Below are 14,191 nucleotides of genomic sequence, written 5' to 3'. Positions count from 1 at the left end.
TGACATGGAGGGTGTAAATTTTGACAAAAAATATGACATTTTAAGTATAATATGATTAATATTATAGGTGTTATCATTATATAATGTCATCATTATATATATAACATATATTAATCATATGACAATTGACATCAATACATAAATAATGTCATAACTTTTACAGCGTCAATTATAATAGTACAATATTTAGCATTCAGTATTTTAATCTAACATTTCAAATACCAGTACCACAACTATACCTCTTTTACCTAATATTAATCCTTGCAAAGAAATTTAACATATTAATTCAACATTTGAATTTGAACTTTTTGTACCATTTAGAAATCCATGCTGGTTAATTCAAAACAAGATTTTGAGTTAATTGTCAATACATTTAAGTTTAAGATTCAAGATGCTAAAATACCAGTTACATGTAATCAAAATATATTTTTAGGTAGTTAAGATCAAAATTAAAGATCTGAACACCATGGAATCATACGCTTACTTTGTAAGATATAACATGGAGTATTAAATCTTGGAAATTTGGTAGTTAAATTCAGATTGCTGGTAAACTAACTAAATACAAACTGATGGACCTGGTTATGGTTCACTGATTAATCAATGACCTATAACTGATGTCTGACTGATTAACTGTATCTATGTCATCTAGTTATTAAACACTCTTTGCTATACACAATGACTTTTGAACAAATGAAGTCTTTACTGAAACAATTTGATAGGGTCATATGATTTCATAAAATTTTTCTTGTTGTTCTTGCTTTACACTTGATATTATAAATAATATCAATGACCAGTTTCTGCTGCTGACTGAGTGGTCAACTTTGGAATATTCTGGATTTCAAATGTTTTTTAAAAAACCAAATCATTAGTTTCTCTGTATAATCCTAAACACTTGTAATCAAAATGGATAATGTATCTAAAATGCAAATCAACATCATATAAGTTGATTATCACATTTACTTTTAAAGATGCTGCAGCCACTAAAAGCAATGTATAAGCTCACATGGAAAATAGCTCCAAATAGCCTGCAGTGTTAGATAGCATCCTACATTTTCTGAGCAAAATTTGTACTGTGCAAAAGTACAATAAATTAATCGATTCATCGTCAGAATTGACAAGGATCACCTCTTATTTTGATACAAAAAATAAAAAAAATTTCAAAGTGCAATAGTTCTAGCCTGCAGGTTTAGCAGTTTGGTATAGAAAGTTGACTAGTTGACCTTTTCAATTTCAGCTGAGTTGGTTCAGTGTGAAAGTTGCTTAATTTTCAGTATCCTGTGAGATAAATCAACTAATACCTGGGAATAATTGTAATTACAAGACAACAAATAATAGACATAATCAACAATTAATCAAAAGTAGGTATGGTCATGCAAAGAAGTCATTATTGATGTTGATAAAATAAATCATGGCAACATTTTAATCATTGATTTTAATGACACTGATAATTATAGATATACCAATTACTCAATTGACAGTACTTCTATCTTTCTGAGATTGTCTTTGTACTTCCTTATATTTCTTTGGAAGAGTAATTTTAAAACAATTGATCATCAGGTCCTATAATTTGTACCTATCAATATATGACAAGGTGATTGAGAGTCTGAGCAATCCAACAACTATCTAGTTTCCACTGGAAGCAACTGTTAACTTGTCATCAACCAACCAAGTCTGAAAATTCAATAGTGTACATCTTATGTTTCACATATTTGAAGGATGTACATTGAACTCTTTAATGAGAGATGTCAGGTTTTTCTTTTTAAAACAGTCCTTGAGAGTCGGTCCTTTAGGTTTGAGTCAGTCGGAAATAGAACAGACTTTTATGGGTAGGGTAAAAGAGAGTGTTACATCCTCTCATACTGTACAGTAGTCAAAATGTGTTAATAATCTAAAAAACCAAATTTGTTCCTGTTTTCAATTTATGAAAATAAATATAATAGTCATAGTTTGATAGATCTTAATTTTACATGATCATAATCTTAAGCTTATATTATTTTGCAGTATTACAAAGTAATTGAAGCAAATATGATTTGAATCAAACAGAAAAACTATCTATTTGGGTGTAATTGATCAATTGTATCTCTAATATTACAAACTTTATAACTATATAATGTTTGTCTATTCTTTTTATTTATTTGTGTGTAAAAATAAATGTTACTACATGTGGTATGTGTAAGTTAGACAGATTAAATATTGTCTAACAACTAAACCACAAGACACATTGAGAAAACTTGGAGGAAATATGTTGTACTTGTAGGACAGTATACATTGTAAGTAAATAGAACATTAGAAAAAAGATAAAAAAGTTATCTATAGGAGTAACATAACATTGAATAGAAACATAATTATCATTGTACTAATTAACTCTTACTTGTCTTTTCATCACTGCACACTGCACCAAAATGTTCTTGGATGCACAATGTGGATAATCTGTACAGTACAGAACAGACAAGGCAATACAAATTTCACATTACTGGCTTACTGCTACCCAATAAATATGGCAATTTGTAAGTTTAAATATCTGAACCTTAAGTGAAGGGCCAATTGGGGCCAATATGAATTTATATCGTTCTGTATCAAAAAGCTGTAAAAATTTAAGACATATCACAATATTTACCTATATAGTGATGTATTATTAATGCATAATATCATATCAACATGAACCAATATCTCCCAGCTCTAGACTAAGTAGTATTAGAACTGCACATTTATCACGATGAAATCAAGCCATTACTGATTAATCAATAACTTTTATTAATACTTAGGTTCAGGAATTTGATGGAAATGATCATAAAAATTTGCATAATTAGACTAAAGACATGTTTCGAGGGATTGTTTGGTAGTCATAAGCCCACACATATGAAGTACATGCTTTTTCAAAGTTCACTCCACCATTTTTTTTTATCATTACAACTGACTGTGATAATCTGTTTAAATGATCACCTGAAGTGATAACAGGCCTTTTTGGCATGCCAATATTAGTTATTATAACAATAAATTTGTGATTTGAACACTCAGATTATTCTTTGCCCTGGGGTTAAAATAAGGATAATAAATCTGTGATTTAGTCCATACATAAACAATAAAAACGATTGACATGGCCATTATTCAACATACTACCTAACTAATCCCCTCTGGTCACAAAAACATCTCAAGAATGTCACCTAATACAGCTCCTGACACGCCCACTTTAAACTCAAGGGAAGTAACTCATTACATTTGTTTACAATTTTTAGCTTAAATTAATCCAAGAAAATACACAATTATTTCAAGTTTATAGACACCCGAATAATTTGTCACTCATTAAATTTACCAAATAGATTGCAGTTTGCATTTAAGATGAGTAAAAATGCAGAAACTATGATATGAGTGATGGATTCAAACACGAATGTCGGAATGTAACTTCGGTCTGAATTGTCACTCTCTTTCGAGTTGGTAAGATAGTTTGACACCTGCGCTAAAAAGTTATTAAAACCTCACAAAAACCAAAGAAAAAAAGGAAAATATAACATTATCAAGATGACAACATATTTCTATTGATGCAGATGCAACATTTAAAGAACTCACCTTAGTTTTGGTTCTGGAAAGTCGTTTTTGTGCCCTAGCAAGTATTCCCGTCTTGCTACTTGCTTCTGCCATCTTGACTGTGAAGTGGGATAAGTGATTTGATTGGTTAACTGTACACGAGCCAGCCCGCTTCGGCCATCATCATCGTAAGCCAGGATTTATCATACGTAACACATTTTTCTCACGCCTCATTTAACAACCAGACTTGTGATTTCGGTTAAAATTCGCCCATAAATTGAAATAATTTACAATTATTTCATCAAGTAGGCCTACCTAAGTCACCATTAGAATAATTTTTAGGAAGCTAGGCTCATTTGAAAAAAAAAAGATACCCATTGTCTATAAATAGTTGTGTATGTGGACCTAACCGGGAAAGGCTTACAATTTCTCTTGAAAAGTATGAAGGGCCATAGTTACAAGGAATCATTAGGCCTATCCTGCCTATAACTTACAGGTAGGCTACTGAATAGAAGGTAGGCCTATATACAAAATTCCATTGATTTTATCTTTATTAAGATAATCTTGATTTAATCCACGTACTTTGGATCGAGTAAATGATTTTAAGTTAAATTTTTATGGTAAAACATCCGAGGAACTTTTAAGCCTAATAAATACATACATAGGATAGTTAAGATCGAATTTCTGGCAATAATAGGCCTATACAATCCGAACAATTCTCACGAATATGATATTTAATTTACGAGGTAATTTACTGTTAGTTTAGTCCAAGGTATTTGGGTGAACTTATTGGTTGTAAAGCTTATAGAGGTTTTGTCAGGAACTGTAGTTACCTCAGCACTAACAGATTTAGTTGAAATGAGTTGACAATCTAACTCTCAATTGATTGGGACCCATTTATTAATCTTTATTGTCTAATCTAAGATAAAAGAATTGATTTGGAGTATAACGCTTACTTTTGTGGGCCAATATGATGACGGACAACGCCATGCAGTGTGTTCAGAGAAAATTTGCCAGGCGTCAATTCGGAAAACCATTTCGATTTTCATCTCACGAATTTGAATCTGTACAGATATTGACTAAAGCACAAAGGATCTCGGATAATTGTAACGCCCGATCTGTACTAAGTACAATCTAGAAATTCTGTTATATTTCCAGGACTACAGCCTATACATGCAATTTAGTCTAATGTCATATTATTTCCACGGTCAAACGAATAAGAAACAAATTTCTTGATTTAATGTCAACTCAAGCTATTTATTTAATAATAAATCGGAAGATTTTAAATGGCCTTTCATATTTCCTTATAACAAGTGAATTAGTTCAAGTAGGTCTAAAGGTCTAAAAGATTTAAAAACATTTGGTTAAATCTTTTCGAGTTTATTTATAAGGAGAGATTGTGGAATAGCAATTGAACTGAAACCAAAACGATTTCTTAGACAAAATTTTACTCCATGTTTCAATGTAGAAAATAAGTTATTTAATCTTTAATATATAATAATATTGTTAGAACCGTAACAATGTATACATGCGCCCCCATTCCCCTCGCCCTTACGTTGTCCATCTTTCAACCACTTATCTAAATCCATTTCACTCCTGACTCAAGTTTTGAATATGATACTATTCACTGAATGATAAATATTGTAGGTCACGTGATATATGTTAATAATGGCGATAAACAATGAAGATAAAAGTAAACAATAAAAGATAAATAGATAAACAACGTTATATTAAATATCACATTCTTAAGTCCAGTAAAATACCTTTATAGATTGACCTCTTTTTTTTTTTATCCGAAACCATTTACTATCTAGTCGTAAATTATCAATGGTCTCATATGATAAATGATTTCTGATATTTCACCTCTATAGTATACTTTATATTCATATATTTCTATAATATGTTATATGTTGTACATTTTAGCCTATATCATTATAAGCATCCAGGTAAAATGATAAAAATGTGATGTCACAATATGCAACCTAGTCCATATTGCTAATAACTTAGATATATACAATTAAAATTGTTAAAACCTTTATTATAGCAAAGCATTCTTGAGAAATATGAGTGGCTCTTTTTGTCTTTAAAGGGGCAGATGCGATGATTTGAGTACTAGAAATGTACGAAAATGGCATAATTCATTCAAAAATATATCAAACTAAGAATTTCTTTTCCTATTTCTATAGATCTTTAATATATATGGCAGTGTCTCAAGAAAAGACGATTCGTCTATTTAACTTCCAAGAGCGGATAATTCTGGACGCATGTTGATATGAACGGTTAAATTTCGACGGTGAGCTGTGAACACTATTACTCATTTGATTAACCAAAAAAAATTCCCGTTTCTGAGACTAAGGTACGATAGGTCAATAAATGGAGCAGCAACTAGATGAGTGCTGTCCCTTGGATTGGACCCTCCCCCACATAATTTTCTTTAACATATGCTCTCCTGCATTTTGTTCTGTTGGTGGCCCTTTGACTTGGTTCAACCAGTCTCTGTGGTATATTTTCGCCAAGTTAGTCGATCAAACTTTTACCAGATAGTAAAGCATTTCAAAATATAACGAGTAAATAGACAATTTCTCCCACTTTGAATCATGTGTTGGGTGTTATAGAAGATACTCTTCTATATAGAAGAAGCACTGGCCAAGATCAAAATTGTCAGAGGGGTCTATTGTTATGTCGGTTTATAATGTATAAAGGGAAATAACTCTTGTAAAATATTTTGAATTAAGACTACAATTGTTTCTATACAGTTAACAACTTTGAAAGATTCTTATCTCAAAACGTTTGAGTATCTCTATAGGATTTTGAATTCTTTCCATTCTACAACAGGTTTGTGAGGCCATAAACCTGAAAATAGTGTTACCCTTTAGTCACGAAGGCTGAAACAGTTTAAAATAAAATAAGATGTATTGTTATGGTAAGCCTCGTACGACAATAATATGATAATTATTACAGTCTTACCTGATAGTGATAAACAAGTTCTGCAACAAAATGATTTTGGTATCTGTAGGCCAATAACTGAATGGTAATAGCCTTTAATTGGCAATGAAATTTTTAGTATTACTGTTATAACGACAGTAGGTTAAATCAGTGTGCCAATGGAGGAGCCGTGGTGACCCGTGCTCCATAACATATAGGGATCAGCGTTCAATTGGTTCGAGATACTAAATTCGTATCCCCCCCCCCCCCCCCTACTCCCCCTATCAGTGATGCGGTTTGAGATCGAGTTGCCAAATAATTTTATTGTGCGGAATTCATGAATTCTATAATTGTGTTTTCAAATTTATGTATATACATAATATTTACATTATTTTACAAAACAATGTCTAGGATAGCAAGATTTCAGACAAAAAGGTGTTTTCTCGAAACTATTATCGATGCATACAGAAGTGTAAAATTATAGTGCCTATTTCAAACTGTAAACTCGTTTCTTAGTTGGACATCGTATTTTTGTCTCCAATATAGAGGTTAGTCCGAAACATCTTCCTCTAATGGATATGTTGACAGGGCCTATTTTTCTGTCTCTACACTAGTCGACATCATTCTGTCCTTATAGCTATCAGAGGTTGAAATAGAGACATATGTTTCCGTCTATATGAGTTCTGCATAGAACGCGGAATTACAGTAACCACAGACGTCTGAATGAAAATTGGAATGGTGCATATCGTTGCTATTATATGTCCCCGATGAACATAACAGAAAACTTCTTTACATTCCGTATAAAGTCTATCTGGAAAATACAAAATAATAGATTTACATTCTAGAAAAGCCGTGGCTCGGGAAGTTAGAAGGAAGATTCTGAGAAAGGTTTTGCATCTATAGGTCTTCATGACCTTGCTTGATTTCTACAAAGATTCGTTTCAAATACTTGTGGTACTGAACTGTAGAATATAAATTCCAGTGTCATAAACATGTATTTATCTCGACCTAAATACCCTTTATTATAGCTTCAAATTACAAGAGTAGCATTGATCATTTATTCAAATTGCGAAATGGGAGGAATAGTATTAGGTTTGGTCTAGCTCAGTTTAAATCAGTAATCAAAGGTAATATTTGATTCCATTTTGAATACATGCTTAAAGATATCTGTTAAAGTGGCTACCCCCTAGTGTTTTCAAATAACCATGAAAACTTTAACTCGTGACCAATTTACTTTGAGAACATAATTATTACTACAGTCGGTTCTACAACATCACCATGACAAAATAATTTACCTTGAGCCCATTCTTGTAGCCAAGATTCCATGTGACCAAATTGAGTGAGAAGTATTAACCTTGTATACTTGCGATTAGGTAGAGACCTTCATTCACTTTCTGCGAATGAGTACAAACTACACAATTTTTTCTTTTATACGGTAAATAACTATTTCAAACCACAAAACTAACCCTAACAAAGACCCTAAAGGCAGCATTGGACGACAATCTACCGATAATCACAATTGAGCCATATGTACCAATTTGCCAATCAAAATACAACTGATTGTAGCAAATCATATTTTGGCAACTAAAATTACTAAATTTGAGATGATTCTATATATTTTACTCTAGATTCCATGATTTAATATAAGTAATCTGTATGATTAAAATAACTAATATAGCTACTTTAATATTACGAACAGGAAGCCTCATGGCATCGTTCAATATTAGTGAAAAGTACCGTCTCGCAATCTTGGTACGCACATACTGAAATAAATTTAACGGAGGGACTCGTTTGAAATAATTTCGCAATCTAGTTTTCAGCACAAGATTAGAAAGTTTCATTAAAGTAATTTAGGAATGTCTTTATCTACATCATTAACAAAATTTCAAGGGAAATTTGAAGAAATGTCACTGTTAATTGTTTTTATTTCAATTAAAGTTAACGACTATGTTAAGACTAATGCCTTTTATATTGTATGATTTTCTAAACTCAGTGAATCTCAAATACTAGCATTATACTACCATTATATTTCTTTTTTCTTCTTTTAAATGTCGCGTCTCCAACATGTACATGTTGATCTTATGCTTCACTAAAAAGTTTGAAGATCGATTTCTGAAGGTAAGATTTCAAGTAATTTCGGTTAATGTTCACTGTTCTCTTTAAATTGTTTTACCTAATTCTGTTTTGGGTTTGACTGAATGTCATCAATTAGAATGAGTTTTTAAATTTTAAAGCGGCTATATTTATGTAGGTATCTCGATAAATAACGTTACTGTGCTCTAAATAAACAAGATCCGTGGTCAAAACAGCAAGGGATAATCAGTAATGGTAATGGCACCAGACGGGATATAGAGCACTAGAACACGCTTTAAAACAAAAGTTCTTTAGGATCACGATCTTATCGATAAAAATATAACAATTCGGTTTTTAAACCTAGCATTGAATTGCATCTTGATTCTTAAACCGGAACCCATCTTGGTGTAGGTATGAGTTAGTGTATTTTCCAGACCCTTTGTTGGAGATCTACTATGTCCTGTTATAATGCAAATTCATATCGTCATATTGAAAGACAACTCACATCGTTATATAGAGGATCTGGTTATACACTCATACTTCTCGTTTCCTGAAGGATATCTATGACATTTTATTAGATTGAAATTTGAGTTTTAAATCTACTGATGAAATCAAGTTAGCTAATGGACTGACATATGACTAGATTAATTTCACTTTAATTAAATAGACATTGATTTTTCCAGGATATTGACTGTATGTAATAGTCAACGTAACATTGCTTCCAGCTAGTCCTATTCAAATAGCCGATATCTCAATAGGGAAAACGTCGAGCCATTCACTCAAGGATATGATCAACCTTTACACAAGTTTCGTAGTTTCCAACTACAGCTTCATTATCTCTGTCTGATGATGACATTTTTTATTGGCAAGGGAGAGATGAACAAATTAGTATTCGAAGAGAAATAAGAACTAGCTTATAAAGTATATAAGAACAGAAATTATATCCCCTTGTTTAGAACTAGCCAACCATACGAAATTGCATGTTCTAATGTTAGCAGACTGTATGACCTTTATCTATCTTTTTCTTATTTTATGCATCAAGAAACTGAACTTCTGTCTGAAGCAGCTATTTTTTCCTTGTCTGTGAAATCAGATGATGTTGTTATTCGACTGTAAATAATAACATTGAAGTATCTCAGCTATTTCCCGGCAATGTTGACTGAAGTTTTTTCATGAAAGATCGAACTGACTCAAAAAGCTGATGAACATCTAAATTCAACAAAATTATCATTAGAATACACTTCTTGTCTACAACGTTCAAGAATTGCAGGATATTTGGAACCAATGAATTTCAAGACTATTTAAACATAGTTTAGAGAATGAAAGAGTCGACATTCCACATCTATCAGCTAGTCGTATAACTTGATTGATTTTCACGCGGAACAAACAAAAAAGCGACTTGTAGCCTGTTAAAAAGCCTGATAACAAGCACTTGTTGTCATTTGGTACAAATGTTGAAATGATCAACTGTAGGGTTATTAGTTTAATACAATATATTATTAGCCAAGGTCGTGGCTAGTTAATTTCATGATTAATTGGATTACTTACAGAATTCTATTCAAGACTTTCTATGTTATTAGCAGCTGTATTCATGACTTTACTTGCTCAGGCTAAACACAGTTTGTGTCATTCAGGTAAGTTAGATTTATTTGTATTCAGATTCGTTTGTAACCATTTGTGTCTATACATTTGTATTAATGTGTATAGACAAGATAATATCATCAAACTTTAATTCAAATCTGTACTCACGTTGTTGTACAAAATTTGCTGACTCATACCCAGCATTTCTTTGTGGCCATGTGTTTTCAGTTGAATCTGTAATCCCGAACCGTTCGACTGGTCACCAGATTATATATATTATATAGTAGAGGGAATCAGATACAGTAGAGGAGACATCTAATCCTCAAGACTTTACTTGACAGAACATTCCATTTTACACGGAAAACATCTGACAACCTCAGATCTCAATTCATCGCATCTCTCGTCATCTGACAACTCAGGATACACTTTAACACATATCGTCTGGCAGATCTAGGTTTCAGTCATTAACACATGTAATAGAACTAGGTCGTAGATCAATAAAAAAAAAGCATCTGACAGACCTTGCTCAATAAAAATAAACAATAAAAATATGCAGGTCTCAGACCATTCGGAAAACGCCTGACAGATCTAGGTTATAGTTCACCTTAAATCCCTAAAAGAACTAAATTCAGGCTTAAGACCATAAAAAACACCCAAAACATCCAGGAAAACATAATGACAGGCCTCAAACTCCCCAAACATCCAGGTGTCAGACCTATCAGAAATATCTGGCAGACGTAGGTACTAGACCATTAGGAAAACATCTGAAAAACCTGGGTCTCAGTTCACGAAGAAAACATCTGACATACCTAGATACCAGTTCATTAAGACCACGTCTAAAATACACAGCCTCAACTCACATAAAGACAATTGCAAAAATATCACTTGAAGGACCGTTCTCTCAATACTGCTGACCAACAGTAAAAATGTAATTTTATGATAAACCCTAAAGTAATAAGGTTTGATAGAGAACAGGGAAAATTATTCTTGTCTCTGAGGCGTCTAATTAATTGCCTTGATTGGTCTAGTTCTTTCTAGAAGCTACAATATGCATGCTAACCATACCTAAGAAACGAACTGTAGCAAATATTATTGAAATGATGGTAGCAATTTAATTGTATTTCTTTTTTGCCATAATCAAATGAATTGTTTGAAGTTATAATCTGACAAAGTCAAAGGTTTAATGTCTGATCCGAGATTCAGATCATTATTTTGTCTTGTGATCTTCACATCAACTTCTTAAGGAAATGACTAAAGTAGGATTTAGTAGATATTATAGGTTTATTGTATAGTGTCACGGTTTATTACAACCATATTGCTAGCTTACTTTGTCTATGATAATGGAGCTTGTGATTGTATTCATCGTCTCAACAATACTTCCAAACTTTTACATATTTGTACCGTATTTCACTATGGTTGGTAAACCTCGTATTAGGGACTAAGGTTTTAGGTAATAAATCTTCATGGTGTCAAGTGATTTTCAAGTCATTTGTACGATATGTCTTGTGAATATGAGCACACATACGCAAATCGTGAATATTATATGAGTGGGCAACCCATCTAGTTTGAAAAAACGTCGTTATTGGTTAGACTTCAACACTCAAACTTTCTTGTACGTCTGATATTCCCTTGCAAATTTGTAAGCTTGACATCCTGCTAAAAGAGTTCACACATCTAAAGGCTGTGGTATATAATATACAGTATGGACCACTTATAGTGAACCTGCATCGGAACATCATATATTATAATGTTCAAAGGAGGGATACTGCTCATTATCCGAAAAAGTCTTTGAGATATACATGTAATACGATTTTTAACAATACAAAATGATATACTGGTCAAACAAGCGTAAACAAGCGATTTTTAGTCGGACTTATAATGGCAGATGTCAAAATAAGGCAAATTATTGGAATTGCATGGAAATATTCCTAATACGTTCTTGATCGATGAACTTGAGTGTAAATATTATTTTTCCTCGGGGACCACATTGACCATCATAAACAAGACTAGACATCTTAAATTCCTCTCCAGCAATTCTTCCTATATTATTGACTAGACCATCATTAAGGAGTAGAAGGTTGAAGTGACTTTATAGCAAGATAAAATTATAAAAATCTACACGATCCATGATTCTAACTGAAACTGTACACAATGAAATGATGGAAGAGGATATTAACTTGTTCTGCTAGGTTAAATCGACAGACAAATATATATTACAGTTATGAGTTAGACTGACTAGTTAACGTAAAGTTTGAAATGTTTGGGCGAAAACCTTAACCTAATCCTAGCGCTTTTTTCTTAAATACACACGTATCTCGCATGTTTGTCGGTTATTTTTTTGCCTCCTACGACATCTGTCACTAATGTAGTATTCAGGTCTGTCTGTACGTGGGATCTCACGACAAATCAGGTGACAGATTACAAAGAATACAGATATAATACAGATATCATATATAGCTATATATAGTTTAGCCACCTATTGAAATCGATAATAAAAAATGAGCATGCCATTATGTGATAATGTGCAATGTTTTTGTAGACAGCTTTTGAAATGGCAACAATTCATGCATCATGGTATTAGCCAACCAAATGTATTTTTGTGATAGCACTGATACTTGATTTAGTCAATGTTTTAAAGCAACCCGGGACAAAATTAAGAAATTCAGTTAATCTAGAACTCTCTGTCAGGTTACCCTTGATCTTGTTTGTACTGGTTTCGTTCTAGTTGAACTCTTCAAGCAAGAGTGAATTCTTGACCTCTACTTATGCTAAAAATACGTTGGCGCTTCGGGTTAAAATGCGGAGGCCGTCTCAGGCAAATATGGAGTCGATTAAAAAGAATGCAATAGCCTGCATAAATACTAATACCAGCCTTATTGGTTTAGAATTGGAAATGAAATGAAATGAATGGGGTTTTACGTCCTACTTTTCTGCACCATGTGGTTTAGAGTTGGAAAGGTAGCAAGTTCAAATAGCAGACACGTGGTGTTTGTCAGTGGTGTGGTTGCCTTCTATGAAATAATTCATGGAATGCCGCCTTACCCCATACTGCAAAATAAGGCAATTTTCCCTACCAGTGCTGATGAGAACTTTCCTTTCAATCTAAATTCGAAAAATCTGCCTCTATTCCAGCCTCTTGCTTTTTTGACAGTTGTTAGCTGGTTGGACTTAACTGTCAATCATTCACGTAGTAACTTTACACCTATGCAAGCTTACCGTTTCGATAGGCATCCTACACAACCCTACACACGCATAGTACGGGTGTATTATTACATATTGCAAACATATCTGGACATTCAGATTGGGAACCAGTGTGCTAAAGGAAAACAAATTTTTAATAATTTTATAAAATACAAGATAGCTTGCCGGGTAATATACGTCCACTGGCAGCTTTGATTTTAAATAAAAATATTTGGCAGTACAGTAACAATTACCAGTATGAAATATTCAACCTTCAGACATACACTTCTTTTGAATGTTTTGAGGCGATACTGAATAATTTTATCAAGTTTCGTCAAAATCTGTCAAAAATTGGGCCTTCTATAGTGTTTAAAGGCTAAAACTTGAACAAGTTTTTTAAGAGCAATAACTCATACTAAATATTTTTTGATTCTTCTGATTTTCGATAAGGTTTATCCTTGGTTGACAACAAACTCTCACGCCAAATTTCGTCAAAATCCATCAAGAATTGTGGATTTGAATTTTTTCGATTTTTCTGATTTTCTGAGTTCATCCTTGGGTGATTGCTAAAACAGATACCAAGTTTCAATAATTCATACTAATCTTTTTTTTTTCATCGAAATCAGTCAAGCGTTTACGAGCTAAAAATTGAACGCGTTTTCAAGAACAAGGACAATAACTCATATTAATTATTCTTGATTATTCTAATTTTCAACAGGGTTTATCCTTGGGTGATTACTAACACTCATACCAAGTTTCATCTAAATCCGTCAAGATTTGTGCCTTCTGGAGTGTTTACGAGCTAAAAATTGAACGCATTTTCAAGAACAATGGAATTAATTCATACTAAATATTTTTCAATTATTCTGATTTTCGATAGGCTTTATCCTTTGGTGATTACAAACAC

This window comes from Lottia gigantea (genome assembly GCF_000327385.1).
Source record: "Lottia gigantea unplaced genomic scaffold LOTGIsca_45, whole genome shotgun sequence".
NCBI classification, from domain to species: Eukaryota; Metazoa; Mollusca; class Gastropoda; family Lottiidae; genus Lottia; species Lottia gigantea.
Note: the sequence above shows the minus strand (reverse complement) of the source record.